This window comes from Bidens hawaiensis, unplaced genomic scaffold, assembly GCF_021521415.1.
Source record: "Bidens hawaiensis isolate Kalapana, Puna unplaced genomic scaffold, B.hawaiensis_p1.1 tig00028518_1, whole genome shotgun sequence".
Lineage (NCBI taxonomy): Eukaryota > Viridiplantae > Streptophyta > Magnoliopsida > Asterales > Asteraceae > Bidens > Bidens hawaiensis.
Genome location: NW_027494671.1, coordinates 197,680 through 222,658, shown reverse-complemented (window position 1 = coordinate 222,658; position 24,979 = coordinate 197,680).

The following is a 24,979-nucleotide window of genomic DNA, read 5'->3' as shown; positions in this document are numbered from 1 at the left end:
ACACGTTGATCCGAGTAAGTTTGAAGCTATTAAGAATTGGCAAGCGCCTAAATCTCCAAAGGAAATCCGCCAATTCTTAGGCTTAGCTGGGTACTATCGTCGATTTATAGAGAACTTTTCCAGCATCGCCCAACCTTTAACCCTCCTGACTCAAAAGGATCGGAAATATGAATGGGGTGAAGAGCAGGAAACGGCGTTTCAAACGCTAAAGCAAAGATTGTGCCAAGCGCCAATCTTAAGTCTCCCCGACGGAGACGATGGATTTGTTGTATATTGTGACGCATCCCGTAAAGGGTTAGGATGCGTGTTAATGCAAAATAAAAAGGTCATAGCCTATGCGTCTCGACAGTTAAAAGTTCATGAGAAAAACTACACTACCCATGACTTGGAACTGGGAGCAGTCATCTTTGCACTTAAAATTTGGAGACACTATCTCTACGGTACAAAGTGCACCATATTCACTGATCATAAAAGTTTGCAACACATATTCGATCAGAAAGAACTGAATATGAGGCAACGAAGATGGGTCGAGTTGCTGAGTGACTATGACTGTGACATACGATATCACCCCGGCAAGGCTAACGTTGTAGCCGATGCCTTGAGTAGAAAGGATCGAGTCAAGCCACTACGTGTGCGAGCCTTGGGGATGATAGTCCAGTCGAACCTTTCAGATTTGATTCGAGTCGCTCAACGCGAGGCGTTGAAAGAGGGCCAATTGGATAAAGAAGGACTTTACGGGAATGAGAAGAATTTCGAACAGCGTGTGGACGAAATTCTTTATTTCAAAAATCGGATTTGGATCCCGACCCTCCATGACCTTCGTGATTTGATCATGGATGAAGCACATAAATCGAAATATTCCATACATCCGGGATCAGATAAAATGTACAAGGATGTGAAAGAATTTTACTGGTGGCCAGGTATGAAAAAGGATATAGCCACATACGTCGGCAAGTGTACGACGTGTGCGAGAGTTAAGGCGGAACACCAGAAACCCTCGGGAATGCTACAACAGCCGGAAATTCCCGAATGGAAGTGGGAGCAGATCACAATGGATTTTGTGACACATCTCCCCAAGACACCCCGAGGTCATGATGCGATTTGGGTAATCGTGGATCGATTAACCAAATCGGCACATTTTATTCCAATTAGGAATACTTTTAACACTGAGAGACTTGCGCAAATTTATATAAATGAAATAGTGTCTCGTCATGGCATCCCCATCTCGATCATCTCCGATAGGGATAGCCATTTTACCTCCAAACTTTGGCAAGCTGTCCAAGAAGCATTGGGAACACGTATTGACCTAAGCACAGCTTACCACCCTCAGACCGATGGTCAGTCTGAGAGGACCATTCAAACTTTGGAGGATTTGCTTCGTGCCTGCGTACTGGACTTTAAGGGAAATTGGGATCAACATCTCCCACTCGTTGAATTTTCCTATAATAACAGTTACCATAGCAGTATAAAGGCAGCACCTTATGAAGCATTGTATGGGCGAAAGTGCCGATCACCACTTTGCTGGTCTGAAGTGGGAGACCCGCAGATCATTAGATCGGATCTGGTCCAGGAGACGACCAGCAAGATTCTTGAGATTAAGAACAACCTGAAAGCCGCGCGGGATCGGCAGAAGAGTTATGCTGATACCCGTCGAAAACCGTTGTCATTTGAGAAGGGTGAAAAGGTATACTTGAAAGTATCACCCTGGAAAGGAGTGGTCAGATTTGGAAAGGCGGGGAAGTTGGCCCCTAGATACATTGGACCATTCAACATTACTGCAAAGATCGGTCCGGTAGCTTACCGACTAGAACTGCCTGAGGAACTAAGTGCAGTTCATAACGTGTTTCATGTGTCGAATTTGAAAAGATGTCTGGCGGATGAGACATCGGTGTTACCCTTAGAGGGTGTTCAAATAAGTGATAGGCTCAACTTCGTAGAGGAGCCCATCGAAATAGTGGACGGTAAGATCAAGCAACTTAGACACAATAAGATCTCGTTGGTCAAAGTTAGATGGAATTCGCAACGAGGCCCAGAATTTACTTGGGAACGAAAGGATGAATTTCGGAAGAAATACCCCCACCTATTTCCTCAAAAGGAAGTAGTTGACGCATAAAATTTCGAGGACGAAATTTTTATAACGGGGGGAGAATGTAACGATTCCGGCAAATCCAGGTATACCCTAGCCGGAATATACTATTTACGTGTTATTTAATATTGATTATATGAGTTATAGCACATTGATACGAATATATATGGTTCACAGTATGAATCATACTCAATTATATAGTGAATCGTATTGGAATTACAATTAATCATTTATCGGTTATTGAAACCCGAACGAATCGGGAATTACATTATAGACGAAGTATATAATGTTTAGTGATATTTACGAAGTATTAATGCTTCGGGATAAGTAAATTATAGCACAGAAAAAGGATTTCGATTTAATGGTACGTCGGTACGCTAAACGAAACCTTTAACACCAAACCAAGCAAGAGACGATCAATCAAGCCGAAAAAGATGCGTAATTATTAATAATATGATGTTTTAATGTCATGGGTTAAGTTTTTAAAGTTTTTAAATCAGTTTTATATAAATTTTATTTTAACCCGAAAAACAACCATTTTAGGCTCGTTTCAAGCCGAATTACGAGTTTAAACGAGAAACGAACTGAACCAGATTATCCACAACATTATCCGGATTGCGTAATCCAAATGTGTGGACAATATTTGAGATGTGGGCCCCCCCCCACACCCCCACATATGGCCGGCCACCCCCTTGTTCATATTATCTTTCATTTTTCTTTTTTTTCTATCACAAAATCTCTCAAACTCTCTCAAATCCTTCAAACCTTCAAACATTCAATCCAAAGAACCCAAGTTCTAACCAAGATTTGAAGGTATAACATATGTTTTTAAGCTTGAATTTTGTTTTCTAACTTCATGATCTTGAGAAAAGGAGGTTTCATGTGAAAAATGGGTGAAAACCCGAGATGAAACCGATTCTCGTGTGATCAAAGGATGTATACAAGTTATACAAAGGATTTTGATCTAAGTAATTAGTTAAAAGAGTTTAGAATGAAATTTTACGGTTAAAATCTTGTGAAAATGAGTTTTCATGTGAAAGACGGGTGAAAACCCGAGATGAAACCGACTCTTGCATGATCAAGAGATGTATACATGTTATACAAGGGATCATGGTCCAAGAAATGAGTAAAAAGAGTCGGGAATGGATTTCTACGGTTAAATCCTTTGTTTTTACTTAAAAACCGACACTTTGAAAGAAATGGTTTGATTATTGGTGTAACTTGCTTGGTATAGTGATATTGTGCTTGTAAGTGTTGTATCTAGCGGCTAGCAAAGGCTAGAAACCGAGATCCTTGCGATCTAAAGCTAGAAAACACAAAATAGTTCGGTTTTCGTGTGTATATGAGATTTGGACAGATTTTCGTGTGCTTAGAGTCGGGTCACGAAATTTCACAGAGATGATCTACACATGAAAATATGAGATCTGTGAATTTTTGGATAAAAGATGAATATTTTGTGAATTTAATGCTCGGTTTTGGCCAAAAATAGTGAAAAATAGCAAAACATGATGAAAAATTCCGGAAAATTTAAGATAAGCTTTTTATAACATATAAAAGTCACCCACAAAATTTGAGCTCAGTTGGAAAAGTCTAAGTAGGCTTTTCGGTGAAACGAGTTCTAAGGCTTTCTAGCTCGGTTTAGGGTGAAAATGGCTTGAAAAATAAGTTTTAAATTCTGGAAAACTTCCAGGAAGTTATGAGGATGATAGAGATCATCCCAGAAAAATTTGGGATTTTTCTAAAGTGTTTTGGTATTTTTGATATATTTAGTATTTTAATAAGATTTAAAAATAGATAAATAAATGTAAATATAGGAAAATAAATCTGGGAAAATTCCAGAAAGTCATGAGGATGATAAAGATCATCCCAGAAAAATTTGGGATTTTTCTAAAGTGTTTTGGTATTTTTGATATATTTAGTATTTTAATAAGATTTAAAAATAGATAAATAAATGTAAATATAGGAAAATAAATTTGGGAAAATTCCAGAAAGTCATGAGGATGATAAAGATCATCCCAGAAAAATTTGGGATTTTTCTAAAGTGTTTTGGTATTTTTGATATATTTAGTGTTTTAATAAGATTTAAAAATAGATAAATAAATGTAAATATAAGAAAATAAATCTGGAAAATTTTTACAAAATTCCTTACTGCCAAATTAAGTTTTGTGCAAAATTTCAAGACCCGAGACTAATCGGGTAATTATTTGTGCTAAAAAGAACATAAAAACAAGTTTTTAAAGCTTAAAACGTGTAAACCGGCAAAGTTCGCATAAGCGAGCTGACTGGTACATGAAAACTCTAAAAATGGACTATTTCATAAATCTAAGTAAATTAAGTAAAAATAAATCATCCGAAAATAATTCGGATGATTTGGGTAATTTTACCCGATTATACCGTTTCCGGCACCGAAATACCGGAAACGGGCCCCGCGGCCAAACGGGGTGTCAAACCGAGCTATAATTTCATCACCTTAACTAAATTGACTGTCAAACTCTAAGCAATGTCAATCTGAGTCCTTAGAAGTGTCACGGGGTTAACATTGTCCCCGAATCGAGTACAGTACTGGGTTAACAATGTTCCCAGATGTACCGATTGATATGTATTTAAGTTATGGGAATTATATAGTAACGACTAGATATTATATTACAGATCCAGGCACGTAGCTGTTCCTTATATTACTCACCGACTCACAAAAAGGTGAGTTTTCACGAGCCCCTTTTAATGAATTGTTTTAATTATATTTTCCCGGGGCGGAAAACATGTCTTATTTAAAGTATTTAAGTACATACCGATCGTATGGAAATGCTTGTACATTTATATATATATGGTCTGATGCACAGAATATATAAAATGTTTATCATGTGTTATTGTTCTGGGGTAACATAGTTCCCAGGGGTTATTATTGTTCTGGGGTAACATAGTTCCCAGGGGTTATTATTGTTCTGGGGTAACATAGTTCCCAGGGGTTATTATTGTTCTGGGGTAACATAGTTCCCAGGGGTTATTATTGTTCTGGGGTAACATAGTTCCCAGGGGTATTTATTGTTCTGGGGTAACGTAGTTCCCAGGGGTTATTATTGTTCTGGGGTAACATAGTTCCCAGAAGGTAAATGGAAATGTTCTGGGGTAACATAGTTCCCAGCATGATTATATTGTTAATAAATGATTATTAAAATGATTTGTCTGTGTTTATTTAAATTAGTGAAACTCACCAACTATTCGTAGTTGACCCGTTTTCGTTACATGTTTTCTAGGTATGCTCAAGTTGGAATGATTGATATGTGCTTAACTATATGTGCTACCTGTTGGAAGCTTGCTGCTCTATGTTTTGTAATGAATTTATTAATGTTTTATTGGTAATATATGTGTGTAACACCTAGACAGTAACACAACTCGCAACAATGTAATATGTTATAAATTAATGTAGTGGTATTTTCTTTATAAGCAATGCTGTTGATATCAGATGTGTTTGTTGCATCCCGTGTACGTTTCCGCTGCGGTTACGGGGTGTTACAAGTGCGACCAAGCACACTTTGCTAATAAGCTATTATCTAGCAAAGAGTTGAAGGGACCATTGAAGAACAAGGTTGCTCGTAAGGGTTTGTCGGACAAAGTCTGGGAAAGTCAAGAAGATTGAAGTCTACCCGGTGAGTATTTTACTTGGTAAAATACTCTTCAAGTAAAGTCTACCCGGAAACTGATCTCGAGCACACTTCTATGTTACCAAGTTCTGAAGGATGGCAGAGCACACAGTCTACTCGGAAAATGAATATTGTTGCAAAGCCTACCCGGAAGACTTGTTTTACATTTAGGATTATTTCTGAATATGTAATTTGAATATGTTATTGTATTTGGGGTTTCTAAAAATAAGACAGTTGTCCTAAGGTGTCAGGCCTATAAAAGGAATACTTAGGGCACACCTAGGACAGCGGCTAAATACGATACTAAGTGAGAACATTTATTGAGAGACAGCCGTTCTTAAGAATAGTACGGACATAACTTTCCTATCAAGAAACCCTAAGTCGATTATCCTTTTGTATGATTTACTTTGTATGAATGGAAATCTTTTGAGTGAATCTTGTGTGTGTTAGTTACCTTTGATTATTGATAGCAACTACCCTGTTTATTATTGATTCCGCCTTTAATAAACAGTAATCTTTCTAAATATAGCAACCCGTCATTAACTCCCTTGTCAGCACATTTATCTGTGTGAGTTATGACATGATTTGAGTAAGATACAGCTGAAATCGGGGACCTGACAAGTGGTATCAGAGCTTGTTGCTGCTATTTTAGTAAGATTCTTGTTACTGATTGAAGATTTGAAAAAAGATGACGTAAGTAGACAACTGTTCTATTGAAAAGTGACGTCAGCAGCTCTTTTCTTCATTTTTCTTCCAGATCTACAATCTATTGGTGTTTTCTCTTCCTTATTTCAAATCTTGCTCTAATCATATCAGACACATCAGATCTGAATAACCTATTTTCAGATCTGATTATTTTGAAACTCTGCATTTACAAAGAAATTGATTTTGATTCTTTCAAAAAATTGTCTGGATATGAGGAACAAGAAGTGTCTACTAACAAGATTCCAAGATTGTATGGACAGGAAAACTTAACCAAGTGGAAAGTACTCTTTGAAGCAGCCGTATGCTATAATGATGTGGATATGTGGAATTCAATCAAGAATGGACCACGGAACAACAATGAAGGTGCAAATGCAAATGCAACTGTTGTTGTGCATGAAAGATTGAGAAAGATAGATGGCAGGGCCTTAGCTATGATTAAGCTAGGACTGTCTTGGGATATTTTAACAAAGGTGGCACATCATACAACTGCCAAGGCAATGTATGATGCCATCATTGAGATGTATGAGGGGAATACTGAGGTGAAGAACATAAAGAAACAAAGATTGAAGCAACAGTTGGAAAGGTTCAAGTATAAGGAGGGAGAAAGATTGAAATCAATTCTATAACGATTTCTAGCTATTGTGAATGAGTTGAGGAAAACTGATTATGTCATGACTTATTTTGACCTGAACACTAAGCTGCTCAACTCAATGCCTAAGGAATGGTATACTGCGTGCAAGTTCATCCTTCAAAAGCCAAATTTCAATGATTTGAAGGTGGATGATGTGGTATGTTTCCGTCAAGCTGCAGAAATAAAAATGGTTGAGAATGAAATGATCAAAGAAGAGAAGCCATGTTTTCAAGTAACCAATGCTCTCATTGCACCTATGGGGAACTTGTCAACCAAAAACCAACAACAGATTCCCATCATTGAAGAACCAAATGAGCATGGTGTTGATACACCTAAGGCTTTTGTTGGTAGTAGTTCAAGCAACTCACAAAACTAGAAGAGGTTTAATGTCCAACTCTTGGAAGAGAATGATTCAACCTCAATGGCTAGTGGACATGGACCCTATGTTGGTGGTAATGGAAGTCATGGATCCGATTATCATGGTTTGCTCTCAATGTTCACTGATTTTTATAATGCTTTTGTTGCAAAGAATATGGTTCATACAAGCATTGTTCAAGATGATTTGGAGAAAATTGATGCAGATGATTTGGAAGACATGGATTTGAAATGGAAAGCAGCCATGTTGGCTCTAAGAAGCAAAAGGCTATATAACAGGACTGGTAGATCTCTTCTATCAGGACCTAATGAAAGAGTTGGTTTTGATAAGTCTAAAGCCATTTGCTACAACTGCCAACAACCTGGTCACTTTGCCAGAGAATGCAGCATACCAAGAAACTTTCAAATGAACCAATACCAGAATCAACCATGAAATCAGCAGCATCAATATCAATAGTTTAGACAGACTTCAAGGAACAACAACTTCAACAACAACAACTCCAACAATTATAACCCCAACTTCAACAACTTCCAACAGCCTCCAATGAAAAATAATCAACAAGTTGTACCACAGAATCAAGGCTTTCAAAGGAACAATAATCAGAATCTTCAAACTGTTCCAAACAATTCAGTTCCAACCAATCAAAATAAGCCCAGAAATCAAGGAAATGTGGCTGTAACTTCAGAGCATGAGGGTAATTTTGATTGGAGTAATCATGAAGAAGACATTGCTGATAAAATCAAGAGGGCAAATGTGGCATTTATGGCATTGATTGAGAAAGAAGTTGGATCATCATCTCAGGTCTACTCTGCTCCTACTGTTGATTTAAATGAAATTATCAATGAATTGAAAACAAAAGTAGGCAAGCTGGAAAGTGAGTGTTTTAGGAAACAAAGTATCATAAATGGATATGAGTCTAGTGAGCTGATCAGTGAAGAAAAGATTAAAAGCTTGGAAGATGATTGCATGATCAGTTACAGAACTCAAACCAGATACATCACTGAGATAAATGGATTAAAGAAAATGTTAGTTGAAGAAAACGTGTAGAATACAAAACTGTAAGTTGAAAATGAATTCTTGAAGAATTTGATATCCACTAGAAATATTTGTGGAATTTTGAATCAAGTAAGTGAGAAAGACAGATACAAATCTGTTCCACCTCCATTCAACAACAACTTCATGCCAAAAGTTGAAAAAGAGAAAAGAGATGCCTATCTGCAACAATTCAAAGAAGTGTTTGATGAGAAAAAAGAATTTGTTGATTTGTACAAAATTGTTGAAGTGAATAAAAAAGGTGAATTTGTTGTGAAAGAAGAGGTGAAAGAAGATAAGTCAATTGGAGTACAAGTCTCTGAGGATGACTTTGATTCTAATGATCTGAACTTTGATGATCTGAGTTATTTGAGTGATCAGATCACAGATGAACAGATCAAGAAAGCGGAAGAGGAAGAAGATACAAGAAACCAGAATATATTGACAAGCTTCCTTTGTATCCACCTGTCACACCAAGAATGAAGAAACAGAATGAAAGAATGAAAATAGAACATGTTTTTTTAGACATCTGTGAGAAGAAGAAGGTAAACTACAATGCAGTAAGGCCTCCAAGCAAGGTTGTGCTGGAGAGGATAAAGCAAAACAACAAGAAGAAAGTGACTGAAACAATTGAAGTTGAAAACTTTATCCCAGTTTATCCAGTCTTTTCTAGTCATGAGGTGCTTGATATTGGAGAAGTGGAAACTTTGGAAGAATATGTAAAGAGGCAGTCTAGATACAAAGAGAACAGTGATGAGGAACCTATGATAATGGAAAAGATTGTCTTTGTCAAAAGCAAAGTTGAAAGACAAGACATCAAGATTGAGGAATTTGTTCCTTTTTCAATTGATTATGATGGTTTGAAAACTCAAAAGACACTTGGAGTCAAAGCACCAAAACCAAGTGAACATGAGAAATATAAAGGAAAGGTTTGGTGTAAGAAGTGTGATGAGTATGGTCATCACATTGACTCATGTAATGAGAGATTCAAATTCAAACCCTTTCATGTCCCAGATGGAACAAAGTATGGACAAGACTTTGTTTTGTATAAACAGAATTATAATGCATACCTGGGAAAGGGAAAGGTGTGTGAAAATGAAACCACAAGGAAAGATGAGTTGGAATCTACTGAAGAGACAAGAAGTGAAAAGAAAACTGAAGTCAAATCAAAGAAACAAGTGACTAAATCAGTAAGAAGAAGTGTATATCCTAAGAAGCATGAGAAAGCTGTCAAGAAGAATTATCAACCTTTGAGAATCAGCTCCAAACAAGATACACAATCAATCAAGTCTGATAGCTCTCAAAGTTCACCTACCAGTAGGAAGACAAGAAAAAAGGTGTCCTTTCAAGAAAGAAATCAACAGAACTGACAGGTGATGAGAAGTTCTTGTTAAAGTGTTGGTGCATAGATGTCAGTAGTTCATATGTCTAATGTCTGTAATCGAGTCTGTAATATTGTTTGTGTATTTGTTTGTAAAAGCGAAGTTGTTGACAAGTTCGCTTAGGCGAACTTGTTAACCAAGCGAAGTTGTTGACAAGTTCGCCTAGGCGAACTTGTTGAACGAGCGAAGTTAAGGACAACTTCGCCTGAGGCGAAGTTGTCGTGTATTTATACTGTTTACAGTTTACTGTTTACGGGTTAGAGTTTTAGTTGATCGAGTGATTATTTACGTGTAATTCAGTAAGTCTATTGACGTGAGGTCGAGAGTCTGTAAGTATCTCGGTTCGAGTTATTAATATAACGTGGTTTTGTTCGTATTGTGTTCGTGAGCTAATATTCTACGTCCGTAACGATCTACACAGGGATTCCGCACCTGTGTATATCGGGATATCTCGTGTGATCCGTCCGGGGAACCTACAATTGGTATCAGAGCTTTTGCTCGATTGTGTGGTTCGGGATATTCACGCGGGTGTAGAATTCGTTCCATTTCGGGTATTACCGGGACGAGTTTGTGGTGTTTTTGCTCATTCTAGCCTCCTACCAGTGTGTTTAAGCCATTAAACCGTCAAAATCGTCGTTAAAATCCGTTTTTCAGATCTGCAGAAAGTTCAAGTTCGTCAGGCGAAGTTGCTGTTCATCAGGCGAAGTTGCCGTCAGGATACGTAGGGTTTCAGCGAAGATATAAGGAGAAGCGAAGTTATTCACAACTTCGCCTACCTCCTCAACTTCGCCTAACTCAGCGAAGTTCTCATCAAGTTCGCCTAGTTCAGCGAAGTTCTCTTCAAGTTCGCTTACTTTCTAAGTTCGCTTACCCTAAGCGAAGTTATTCTCAACTTCGCCCAGTCACGCGAATTTAAGAAGAATCCAGCGAAGTTATTACTTAAGCGAAGTTATCCTTAACTTCGCCTACAGTACTGTTTCGAAGAAATTTTTTTTAACTTCGCCCTTTTCAGAATTTTTTTCGGGTGTCTTAGTCTTCAAGAAGGATGTCGTCGATCAACATTTCAGAGCTTGTCAAAATGGAAGTTGAAGCGGGGTCAGCTACAAAGGCCCCAAGGTTGCTGAAGGGAACCGACTTTGTTGCGTGGAAGGATCGGTTCATACAGTATGTTAAGTACCAGGATGCGAAAATGTGGGTATGCATCCAAGATGGATATATTCCACCAATCATGGAGTATGAGGGTCGAGACCAAATTAAGAAATACAGTAAAATGGAAGAGGAGGAGAAGAAGATGTATGAAGCCGAAAGCAAGGCTCATGCTGCAATCACAATGGCTCTTCCACAGGAGATCCTCCATACATTAAGAAAGTATACATCAGCTAGAGAGCTTTGGGAAGCTCTTGAAAGCAGATTTGAGGGGAATGTAGGTATTCGAGCGTCAAAGATAAAGTTGCTCATGACTCAATTTTCAGTCTTTAAGTAATTAAAGAACGAATCTCTGGATGACATTATCACGCGATATTATCATCTAATGACTGAATTGAGTAACTACTCCATTTCATACCGAGAAGAAGAGATTGTGGAAAAACTTCTCGATGCTCTCCCACCAAAATGGGAGATGTATACTGTACTAATGAGGGAAGACAAGGACTTCTCTACTTATGATCTTGAAACCGCTGTCAACAAGCTCAGAACTTTTGAGCTTAATATGGTAAGAAAAGAAACATCTATGGATCAGGTTCAAGATCCAGGCATGTACGGTGCAAAAGTTAACTCCAATACAAGTTCAAAGACTGATTCTGCCGCCTACTACTCGAAGGGTGAGTCGGGTGCCAATTCTTCACAGGAGGGGCATGTGTCAGTAAATTCAAATGGGGATGTTTGCTTTGTTGCGGGTGGATCAAGTGGTACTCAACAGACAGCAAGCCAGAGTAGTGGATCTTCAAGTTCCTCAAGCAATAATTACTCTAAGATGCCAATGAGCGTCAAATCTGCTGAAGAGCAGTTTGGCCTCTATGCTTCATTTATTGCTTCATATGAAAACTATATTCAAGGAAAGGTGGTTGATCCTGCAATGCTAGATGAAGACTATGACCAGATCGATGCTGATGATCTGGAGGAAATGGATTTACAATGGCAGATGGCCATGATAGTGAGGAGAGTGAAGAAGTTTATGAGAAAGACGGGGAGAAAGTTTGTTGGTGGCAGGCCAGGGTTCGATAAGTCTAAGGTGAGGTGCTATAACTGTCAACAAAACGGGCACTTTGCCAAAGATTGCAGAAACGAGCGAGTTGAACGTGGTCAGGGCCGGTCTGCAAAGCACACTGGGAGTACTAAAGAAGTCAATGCTATGCTGTCCAGAGAAGCAGGTGAATACAACTGGAACCTGCATTTGAATGAAACTAGTGAACAGGCAAATATGGCTAAGGTTGAGAATGAAGAACGTGAGAAGACTACCGGAGAAGAGAAAGCTACTGGTAAGGAAAAAGCTTTCATGGCAGATAACAATGATCAAATCTCCGAGGTAAGTTCTAAATCTATTTGTACTAAATGTGAGAATTTGTCTGAGCAACTTGCTACCATAACTGATCAGTATGTTCGTTTAGATGCTGAATTTAAAACTCTTAAAGAAGATCAACACTTTACGAAAGCAAGAGAAAACAGTTACAAAGTTAAAATAAAAGCGTGTGAAAAAGATGTTAAAAGCTTAAAAACTAAACTTGCTGAAAAAATTGAAGTAATTGATCTAAGTTATGAGGTTTTAGAAGAAAAAACTAAACTGATTGCTGAACGAGAAAAGCAGATTGCTGACCACCAGGTGAAAGTGGTGGAACTGAACCGAAAACTAGAACAGTTCAGAAATTCCTCACCTATTCTTGATCACCTTGTTAGTGATCAAGGTACCTCTACAAAGAGAGGAGGAATTGGTTATCACGAGGTTCCACCACCGTATAACCACAATTACACTTTTAACCCTAGTGTTCAGAAATCTGTTGATTTTGAAGTTCCTCAGACAGTTCCAATCAAGGTTACGAGTAAAGAACCAAGTGTTAGTAGTGGCGAAACGAGTTCGCCTGTTTCAAGTGAGAAAATTTCTGTTACAAGTCCAGTCTCATCGGATTCGGATAAGTTGTCCGAGTCGGGTAAGACAAAAGAGAAGGTAGTGTTACCCACTGGTGGAGAAAAAGATAAAACTTCTAAAAAGAATACTCCACTCAACCCGTACGTCCCACCTTATGTGAGACGAACGGCCGGTAACACAGCCTCTACATCCAAAACAACATTTGAAAAGAAAATGGAGTATAGGTGTTGTTTTAGGTGTAATAAGTTAGGACATCTTGTTGCAGATTGTCCTCTGACGCCTAAATTCAGAGGCGTGAGGCCTATTAAAACTGAGCATAAGTCTAATGGTAATTTTAATACTGCTAAAAATGAAAACCCTTCAAAGTTTCGAAATATAACTAATTCAGGTTTTCACAGAAACAAACCTCAGTTTTACAATGCTAATCACCAAACCGTAAGATATAATACTGTCAATACACATAGGTTTGGAAGGCCTCACACTCAATTTCCAAGGAGATTTCCTAATAGGACTGACAGGAATTATCCAGATGCTAACTTTGGAAAGCAGAAGTACGGGATGTATAGATCCAAGACCAATTGGTCTTGGGTCCCTAGATTCTAATCATTTGCTTTATTGTGCAGGAACAGTTGAACAGGGCTGCCCACAGTCTTTGGATTGTAGATAGCGGCTGTTCCCGGCACATGACGGGCAACAAATACTTGTTACACGACTTAAAACCTGTTCAAGGGGCGAGAGTTAGCTTTGCTGGTGAAAGTGGAGGAAGAATTACGGGAAAAGGAACAGTGTCCAATGGGAAAATGACACTTGAGAATGTGAATTTTGTAGAAGAGCTGAAGCACAATCTGCTGAGTGTGTCGCAGATTTGTGATAAGGAATATACTGTTCATTTCACGAAGAATGAGGCGATCGTGTTGAAGCCTGGTTTTCAGATACCAGACGAGTGGATAGTGATGACAGCTCCACGTGATACAAATACTTATGTGATGGATATGAGGTCTACTGAAATGGCCACGGGAGAATCATGTTTAATGACGAAAGCAAGCGAATCAGAATCCGAACTATGGCACAGGAGGATGGGGCACATTCATCTTCGAAAGATGAACCACATTGTCAAAAATGGGCTTGTGATGGGCGTTCCCTTGAAAAGTTTTAACTTTGAAGACAAATGTATTGCATGCAAGAAGGGAAAGCAACACAAGAAATCCCATCTCACCAAGAAGGTCAACTCTATTGCTAGTACTTTAGAACTGCTTCACATGGATCTCTTCGGTCCAGTGAATGTAAAAAGTCTAGGAGGTACTTCTTACTGCTTGGTGATCACTGATGACTACTCGCGATATTCGTGGGTATATTTTCTGAAATCGAAAGATGAGACGGCTCAAATGGTGAAGAATTTGAGTACCAAAGTTGAGAACGTCATGAGTAAAACTGTTAAGTTCATCAGAAGTGACAATGGGACGGAGTTCAAGAATTTTGAAATGGAGATTTTCTGTCTTCAGAAAGGAATTGAACATCAATACAGCGCTCCGTATACTCCGCAACAGAATGGAGTGGCTGAAAGGAAGAACCGAACTTTAATTGAAGGAGCCAGAACTATGCTGGCAGATTCGAAGCTTCCTGTGATGTTCTGGGCTGAAGCGGTTGCTACAGCCTGCTATGTTCTGAATAGAGTGTTAACCGTTAAGAGACTTGGTAAAACATGTTACGAGCTTATGCATGGAAGGAAGCCCAACTTGAGTGGTCTTGAACCATTCGGGTCCCCTTGTTCGATCTTGAAGACGAACTCTAAATTTGGTGAAGTAGCCGATGAAGGAATCTTAGTCGGTTATGTTGTTGGTACACCCAACAGGCGTGTCTTCAATACTTCGACTTGCAAGGTGGAGGTGGTGTGTAACACTGACATCACAAGTTACCAACCGCCAAAACCTAGCAATGGACCTGCTGAGCTTTTCGACTATGTTAAGCTTTTTAAGTCGTTTAACGTACCGGATTTGGAGATTTCTGAAGAAGAAGAAAGAGCTGCGACGAAGATGATACTCGATGAGGAAGAAAATCTATTGCAAAGACAGCTGATTGATAAGTGTCAACCTTCCTCATCAAACACTATCGGTACCCCTGCTGCCTCTGCTGAAGAAGAATTTATCAATCCTTTTCACTCTCAGCCATAAACAACCATTGATGAGATCTCTTATAATTTGGAAGATAATTTGCATGTCGGTTCTGTTCCGACCACGAGAATTCATAAAAATCACCCTTTGGATAATGTGATTGGTGATGTGTCCTCAGGTGTACAAACGAGAAGTAGCTTGAATGAACATACCTGTGTTTATACAAGCATTAAGGAGACAGGAATAATCTATGAATGCCTGTATACCTGCTTTATTAGCCAGATTGAACCGAAGAATTATCAAATGGCTTTAAAGGACAACTCATGGGTCGAAGCCATGCAAGAAGAGTTGGCTCAATTCGAGAAGATGGAAGTTTGGACTTTGGTTGAAAAACCAAAGAATGTGCATGCGATAGGCACAAAATGGGTGTTTAAGTGCAAGAGAGATGATAAGGGGATTATTATCAGAAACAAGGCGAGGCTTGTCGTGAAAGGTTTTAATCAACAAGAGGGGATTGATTATAACGAAGTGTTCGCTCCTGTCGCCAGGTTGGAAGCCATAAGATTGTTTTTGGCGTTTGCTGCTCATGAAAAGATGAAGGTGTTTCAGCTAGATGTGAAGAGTGCGTTTTTGAATGGGAAAGTTGATGAGGTTGTGTATGTTGAGCAACCTCCGGGTTTTCCTGACCCAGACTATCCAGATCACGTGTACAGGTTGAGCAAGGCGTTGTATGGATTACATCAGGCACCTCGTGCCTGGTATGCAACTTTATCGGATTACTTGCTCGAGAATGGTTTTGAAAGAGGGAAAATTGATAGCACGTTGTTCTTCAAAAGAGATGGAAGCGACTTCCTGCTGGTACAAGTATACGTGGATGACATTATTTTTGCTGCATCAAAAGTCTCCATGTGTCAGGAGTTTGAAGCCGTCATGAAGAAAAGGTTTGAAATGAGTGCTATGGGTGAACTAACTTTCTTTCTAGGATTGCAGGTTGATCAGAGGAAGGACGGGATGTTCATTCATCAAACGAAGTATGTTCATGATGTGCTCAAGCGCTTCAAGATGGAGGACAGTTCTCCATATGATACTCCAATCTGCGTCAATCACAAATTGGGTGCTGAAGTAGACGGTGATGCAGATGTGGACCCAACTCAATATCGGGCAATAATAGGTTCTTTAATGTACTTAACTGCATCTAGGCCTGATATAATGTTTGCTGTTTGTCTTTGTGCACGTTTTCAGGCAAATCCAAAAGAATCTCATTTGAAAGGTGCAAAGAGGATACTGCGGTATCTCAAGGGCAAGCCGAAGCTGGGGTTGTGGTACCCGAGAGGAGGAGACTTGGAGCTGGTCGCTTACACAGATTCTGATTATGGAGGGTGCAATCAGAGTCGGAAGTCAACAACTGGAGGATGTCAGTTTCTTGGTGGTAGATTGGTGTCGTGGCAATGCAAGAAGCAGACTTCAGTCGCAATTTCAACCTGTGAGGCAGAATACATGGCAGCATCCAACTGCTGCTCTCAGGTTCTTTGGATACAACAACAATTGCGCGACTATGGTCTGAATTTCTTACTTACTCCTATTTGCATTGATAACACAGCTGCTATCTCAGTAACTAACAATCCCGTGAAACATAGTAAAACTAAACACATTGACATACGTCATCATTTCATACGGGATTGTGCTGAGAAGAAACTGATAATTCTTGAAAAGGTGGATACGCTTGATAATTTCGCTGATTTATACACTAAAGCGTTTGACAAATCCAGATTTCAAAACCTTATTGAACTGAATGGGATGATCAATCCCGAGTAACCTTGCTTATCTTGTGATTTATAAAAAAAAAAAAAAAAAAAAAAAAAAAAACGTCACTAATCGCTTAAAAATATGTCGGTTACATTAGTTTGAAGGACATGTCTTCGGATATGTTTTGGTCCTCATTTTCTACTTGTAGATTTTGAGGATAGCCATTAACCAGATTACTGATAGTGACCGGGGCGGTTTATGATGAGTTTTTCATTCTTTCGCTTAAAATTAGTCGATCATACTTAGTTAGAAGGACACATACTGTTATGTGGTCGGTCCAGCTGATCCATTGGATCTTCGGGATAGCCGTTTACCTGAAGACTTTGTTTTGGTCGGGGCGATTAATGTTAAAATTTTTTTTTAGGGAAATGAAATTATTTTTCAAGTCTGTTACTTCGTAAGAAGTTCGTTAGCTATGTTAAACGGAAAATTGATCCAACCTTGGAAAATGATAGATATACTAATTCTGTGTGCTTAACTAGTGAAGTTATTAGGCTTAAAAGGCTTTAGGACAGTCATTGTATGTCATGGTAACTTTTTATGGTGCGTAAAAGTAGATGTGATACAAACTAATTTTACTTGATTTTATGTGGAAACTCCTTAAGAGTTTTGCGTGTCTTCATATATATCTTTCCGAATGATAGGCAGAAAAGCGATTACCCAGTCATACACTAGCCCATGTGTGTTCTGATTCCCGTGAAGATAGCGTCTCAAGATACTGCAGTGATCCAGATTCGGGACTTGCAGTAAATTTCTACGTTGAAGTCTATGTTTATTTCAAAAAAATATATATATATATATATATATATATATATATATATATATATATATATATATATTTGGAGTTATAGAAATATATTAGAGATGACAATATCAAGACTTCACAATCATTGAGTAAGAGAGAAGAACGGGAAGCAGATCAAGAATATTTACAACTTAATCAGACACTATGGGTCGAAGTCAATTCGGGGTGACTTGGGGAAAGCCAAATACGCTTTGAGGATAGATAGGAGGCATCAATATTTTTGAGTTGTTGCCCACTTAAATTTTGAGGCTTAATCGAACCTAACTCGTATCACAGAAACGATGAAAACCACTTTAAGTTATACCTGCTTACAACCTGTCTCTATATGTCATAATACAGCTAAACACGGATCTATGTGACAGTCACGTAGTTAGTATGATTCCTGTTCGGATCTTTTCTAAAACGTAGCAGTCCCTATCGAGACTGAAATTTGATCCCTTATACTTTAAATTTTTTAAATTTTTGTACTTAGATGGTTTTATGATTTTTTAACTGGTTACTTAGAATTGATCATGTCATTTATCTCTTAAAGGAAAATTTATAACTTAATTGACAACTGTTAACATTTTAAGGGTTAAATTTTGAAACTTCAGGCGATGTTGTTGAACAGGTACCACCTGCGGTTACGCCTGCTTCTGGTGTCTCGCCTTCGCCTACTTCAGATTCAGAGAGAATAGCTTCACTAGAGCGGATCGTGGCAGAGCAGTCGAAGACTATTCAAAGCCTAGTGGAAGCAAATCAACTACAGGCATCCCTCCTGGTTGAGCATGGGAAAGTTATAGATGCCTTGAAGGAGTTCTTGGCATCTCAGGGGGAGATGAGCTGTAAGGGCGACGAGCTCAGAACGAAGAAGAGAAACGACCGAGACGATGATCCCAATGCATCGAAAGATGCAGGTGGTGAGCTGCCAAGAACTTCTCAAGCTCTTGGTACTTCCACAGCTGAGGGGGAGTCTACTGACGCGGCTGGTGGTGATGATGTGGTGTTGGTGGAGGATGACGTGATTGATGCGCTGAAGGAACTGGACGATGACATGTTCAGCGATGATGTGTTATTTGATGAAGATGTGCTGCCGAGTGATATGATTGAGAAGATCGGTGAGCAGATTGAGATTGAAGATGGGATAGAAGAGGGGGAGATAGTAGAAGAAGACGTTGAACACGAGATCCCTGATGTTGAGAAAGCCGACATGGGTGCTGAGATGGATGAGACTGAGTGGGAGGAGCAGCCTAGGTGGAAGGAAGGCTGTGCTCATTGGTTTATCAAGACCAAGAAGCCTGCTGTTCCAGCCATGTTCAAGAAGAGTTATAACATCAAAGGCTATGCTGAGTCGAAGAAGGGAATTATCTGTTGGATTTATGATGAACAGATGAAGCTGTTTGTGGTGAAGCGTTATGATGGTATTCAATACTTCAAGAGAATGTTGAGATCTCTCAATACGTTGCCGGAATGTGAGGTGAAGGATTTGGCCAGGTTGGGCCTGATAAATAGAAGTGACAACAATATGGCGAGAGTGATTGAGAAGATTGTGTGGAAAGAAAGCATAAAAGAAAAGAAGTTTGAACTGTTAAAGCCACAGAAGGGAAAGCTCGTGGAGGATACAGAGAGGGGATTGAGAGCAGATGGCAAGCCATGGATGGTGATGAAGTACAAACCGATCCGATGCATCAAGGAGGTTCCAATGAAGAATATGCCTCAAGATGTGTTGAAGAATCTAAAATGGTGGTACGTTGATTGCCAGACTGCTAAAGCCGTGATGGAAGACGAAGATGAACAAGAAGTGCTGAGGGTGTATGATCCGATGCATCTTGTTAACTTATCGAAAGCTGATCTGCAAGTGTTGAATGAAAAGAAGATATTCTATATTCCTGCTTGGAAGGATGAAGCAAGGAAATATCAGCGAGTAGTCACGGTATGTGTTAGAGAAGGAGTGCACGCGTGAAGATACAGGATTACGAGACAAGAGCTGAAAGATCAAGATATGAAGCTACTGCCAAGGGGGAGTCTGTTGGTGCATAGATGTCAGTAGTTCATATGTCTAATGTCTGTAATCGAGTCTGTAATATTGTTTGTGTATTTGTTTGTAAAAGCGAAGTTGTTGACAAGTTCGCCTAGGCGAACTTGTTGAACGAGCGAAGTTAAGGACAACTTCGCCTGAGGCGAAGTAGTCGTGTATTTATACTGTTTACAGTTTACTGTTTACGGGTTAGAGTTTTAGTTGATCGAGTGATTATTTACGTGTAATTCAGTAAGTCTATTGACGTGAGGTCGAGAGTCTGTAAGTATCTCGGTTCGAGTTATTAATATAACGTGGTTTTGTTCGTATTGTATTCGTGAGCTAATATTCTACGCCCGTAACGATCTACACAGGGATTCCGCACCTGTGTATATCGGGATATCTCGTGTGATCCGTCCGGGGAACCTACATAAAGCATGGATATGAACCAGAAGGATTTCTTTGGAAACCTAAGGCTGAGACTAAAATGGAAAGAACTGCTGATGTAAGAGAATACTCAGAAAAGAAGGATTATGTAATCCAAGAATATGACAATGCATCAGAAGAGTCCCAAATCACAACCTCATTTGTGAAAACTCCAAGAGAGTATGGGTATGAAACTAACAATTCAGAAAATCTTGAAGTCACTCATAAAGACCCTGAACCAACAACACTCACTTCCAATGCTGTCACTGAAATTAAAATTGATATGCTGCAAGATGAAAAAGCTTGCACTTCATCACCTAAATAATCAAACCTTTTATTTTGTGCAGGAACAGTCCAGTACACTGAATGACATATGGTACATGGATAGTTGATGTTCTAGGCACATGACTTGTGACAAGAGGTCACTGGTTAATTATAAAGAAAAGTTTGAAGGTCCTGTGGCATTTGGAAGTGATGAAAATGGTGGAAAGATAGTTGGGAAAGGAATTTTAACAAATGGAAAGGTTTCATTCGATAATGTGTTTCATGTTGAAGGTTTACAGTACAATTTTCTAAGCATATCACAAATGTGTGATAAGGGATACAAAGTTGGTTTTGATGACTCACACAGATTCATCTTAAAACCTGAATTTGTAATCCCACCTGAAATGATTATGATGATGGCACCAAGAAATGACAACCTATATGAGCTCAACATGAAGGAAGCTGTTTCAAGGGGTGGTACATATTTGGTTTCCAAAGCCACTGAAAATGAGTCAAAATTGTGGCACAAGAAACTATGTCATGTGAATCTGAAGAATATGAACAAACTTATTAAGGGTGAGCATGTCATTGGCTTACCTACAAGAGAGTTCAAACTGGAAGATCATTGTAGTTCATGTAAGAAAGGCAAGCAGCATAAATCCTCTCATAAGACAAAACTCATCAGTTCAATTAATCATGTACTTGAATTACTTCACATGGATCTTTTTGGTCCTGTGAGTGTGCCAAGTATTGGGAAGAAAAGAAATTGTCTTGTGATCATTGATGATTATTCAAGATATACTTGTGTTTATTTCCTGAGTACAAAGGATGAGACTGCAGAGTTAATTAAGGGTTGTGTGACAATGATTGAGAACAAACTGAATAAGAAAGTTAAAACTATGAGAAGTGACAATGGTACAGAGTTCAAAAATGGAGTCTTGGAAGAATTCTGCATAGAAAAGGAAATATTTCAACAATTCTCAGCTCCTAGAACTCCTGAACAAAATGGTGCTGCAGAAAGAAGAAACAGAACACTTATTGAAGCTGCAAGAACCATGATAGCAGATGCAAATCTACTAGTTACATTTTGGGCTGAAGCCATCAATACTGCATGCTATGTTCAGAACAGGGTACTTGTCAACAAAAAGCATAACAAGACACCATATGAAATTTTCAACAACAGAAAGCCTTATATCAAGTTTTTCAAGCCCTTTGGATGCAATTTTTTTCTTCTGAACACCTGGGATTACTTGAACAAGTTTCAAACTAAATCCTTGGATTGCTTCTTTGTTGGATATTCAACACACTCAAAAGCTTCCAGAGTATATGTGAAAGACCATATGAGTGTTATTGAATCATCTGACATTATCTTTAATGAGAATCAGTTCAACACAGTTGATGGTGCAGCATGGTTGTTTGATCATGAAAATTTGATAAAGTCTTTCAAGATTTATTCTGAAGACTTTGATGACTCATTCTACAAGACTAGTGTATTTGAAGAGAAAAAGGAGAAAACATTAGACTTAGAAGGGTTATGGAAGAAGGTTGCTAGCAAAGAAAAGGAGTATACATTTAGCAAGGCTATATCAAATGACATTGTTGACCAAGAACAAGATCATGCAGAGCTTAATCAATAAAATCAAGAAGTTGAGAATTATCAAGTTCAGACTAAGGAGAACCCAAGAAACCAAACAACTGAAGAAGATGTGACTACTGCAAGATTCCAACATTTGTTTGAAAGCTTGAATATTGGAAACAATGGTGCATCTACCTCAAGACAGAACATCGAAGAAGCACCAGAGTTTCATGATGCTGAAACAGAATTGATCATTGAAGAATCAGATCTCAATGAATCAAATCTTGACACAAATATGTCTGCAGATATGATAGTTCAAACCCCTTATGTTGAAAAGAATCATCCCTCTGAAAACATCATTGGAGATATAAATGAAAGAGTTACTAGAAGTCATTCTGAATCTGCAAACATCTGTTTATACTCCATCTGTCTATCCCAAATAGAACCAAAGAACATTGTTCAAGCACTAAAGGACAGTAGTTGGGTGGAGGCCATGCAGGAGGAACTGGCACAGTTCAGAGATCTACATGTTTTGGATCTTGTTGACAGGCCAAGAAACAGATCTGCAATTGGCACAAAATGGGTTTTCAGAAACAAAAGGGATGAGAGGGTTATTGTGATTAAGAACAAGGCTAGACTTGTGGCATTGGGATGCCTTCAAAAGGAAGGAATAGACTTTTGAGGAAGTCTTTGCACCAGTTGCAAGACTTGAGGCAATCAGAATCTTTCTTGCATATGCTACCTCAAAGAACATTAAGGTGTTCCAGCTTGATGTAAAGTCTGCATTCCTAAATGGAAAGATCCATGAAGAGGTGTATGTTGCTTAAGCACCAGGTTTTGAAGATCCAGTGTATCCAAATAGGGTGTATAAACTAAATAAAGGCCTTTATGGATTGCATTGGGCTCCTAGAGCATGGTATGATGAGCTGTCAAATCATCTTCTTGAAAATGGTTTCAAAAGAGAAGCCATTGACAAGACACTCTTCTACAAAAGAAAGGGATCAGACTTGCTGCTATTACAAGTCTATGTTGATGATATCATCTTTGGTTCAACAAATGAACAAATGTGCATGGAGTTTGAATGGGTAATGAAATCCAAATACAGCATGAGTTCAATGGGGGGAAATGAACTTCTTTCTTGGATTGCAAGTTCAACAAAAAACTGATTGGATTTTTGTCTACCAGTCTAAGTATGTGTAGGACATCCTAGACAAATTCAAATGCAATGATTTGAAGACTGCTTCAACTCCTATGTATACAAAGGAAAAGATGGTAGCTGATGAAAAGGGGGAGCCAGTAGATGAACATGAATATAGAGCAAAGATTGGATCTCTGATGTATCTTACTGCTTCAAGACCAGATATCATGTTTGTTGTATGTGTCTGTGCAAGATTCCAAGCAAGTCCAAAAGTCTCCCACATGAATGTTGTTAAGAGAATTTTTAGATATTTGAAAGGTAGACCAGACTTAGGAATTTGGTATCCAAAGAACCAATCTTTTGACCTTATTGCCTACACGGACAGTGATTATGATGGTTGTAACATGAGCAGGAAGTCAACCTCAGATGGATGTCAATTTTTGGGTGAAAGGCTAGTGTCATGGCAATGCAAGAAGCAGACTATTGTCTCAATCTCAACTGCTGAAGCTGAATACATTGCTGCATCTGCTTGATGTGCACAAGTTCTATGGATTCAGAACCGGATGTTGAACTATGGTTTGAATTTTTTGAATACCCCTATTCTCATTGATAATACTGCTGCATATTTTACTGTTAAGAATCCTGTCCAACATTCAAAGACTAAGCATATTGAAATCATACATCACTTCATTAGAGATTGTAATGAAAAAGATTTGATTGAAATTCAGAGAGTTGACACATGTGACAACTTGGCTGACCTATTCGCCAAGCCACTTGATAGAACCAGATTCAACTTTCTTTTGAAAGCTCTGTGTATGATCAACTCAGATGAGGTCTGATTGAGGATATGTGCTTAGTGTGTGTCTCTATATGCTAATTGACTATTCTTGATAGAGGACACATACTTTGAATGTTGAATGAATATGTTATGAATATGTTACTTTTTTGCTGTTAACCAATTAGTGCTTAAATGCTTATATGTGCTATTTATGTGTCATTAATGCTAATGATTGATTATCAGTTAACTGTTTTGATGTTATGATAAGTAGTTTAATCTGTCTATGTGAATTAAATGCTTATCTGATGTCATGAGTTATCACTTGATTATGATTGCTTGAATATGTGTGTTATCTGATCATCTTGATGTTATTAGGATAGGATAGACTATGAATATTAGAAATGTCTGCTTGTTTTGATGATGTTAAGAATGATTAAGATTTGAATATGTTGCAACTGTTTGTGCCAAAATGAATTTTATGTCAAAATTAAATGATAAAATGAATTTTTCTAATGAATTTTTCATAAACACTTTATTTTGGTCAAAACATGAGCAAGTTGTTAGTGGTGCAGAGATATGATAATACTATTCAGTTCAAGCTTTAAAGAAGCTTAAAAGGATTTTTCAATGAAAAGTCTCAAGAGTTACCTTTGCTGAAAATTATGTCATTTGCTCAAGTGGAAAGACATATACTTGTATATGTTGGTCCTGTCATCTGTTTTCAGACAAATAGGATAGCCATAAACCTGGAAAACTGAAGGCATTTGGGGCAATCTGTAACTTGTTTTCTATTCCTTCACTAAAAACTATGTCAATAACTCTGACTTTGAAAGGACATATATTCACAATGTATGTTTGGTCCTGTTGACCACTTGTGGTCAAACAGAATAGCCATTTACCTACCAATTAAGAGACATTGGGGTGAATGAATATTAAACTTAATGTAAATGGGAAATGATAGTACATTGACTACTTAGCCAATCATATGGATTTAATAGGCTGAAAAGACCTTAGTATAGTCATTAACATGTATGGTTACTTTCTCATGATGTGTAAAATCCAAGATGATATAAACATAATGAATATGCTAATCTTTATGTGGAGATACATAGTTGTCTTTGCATGTCTCAAGATAAATCTCTCC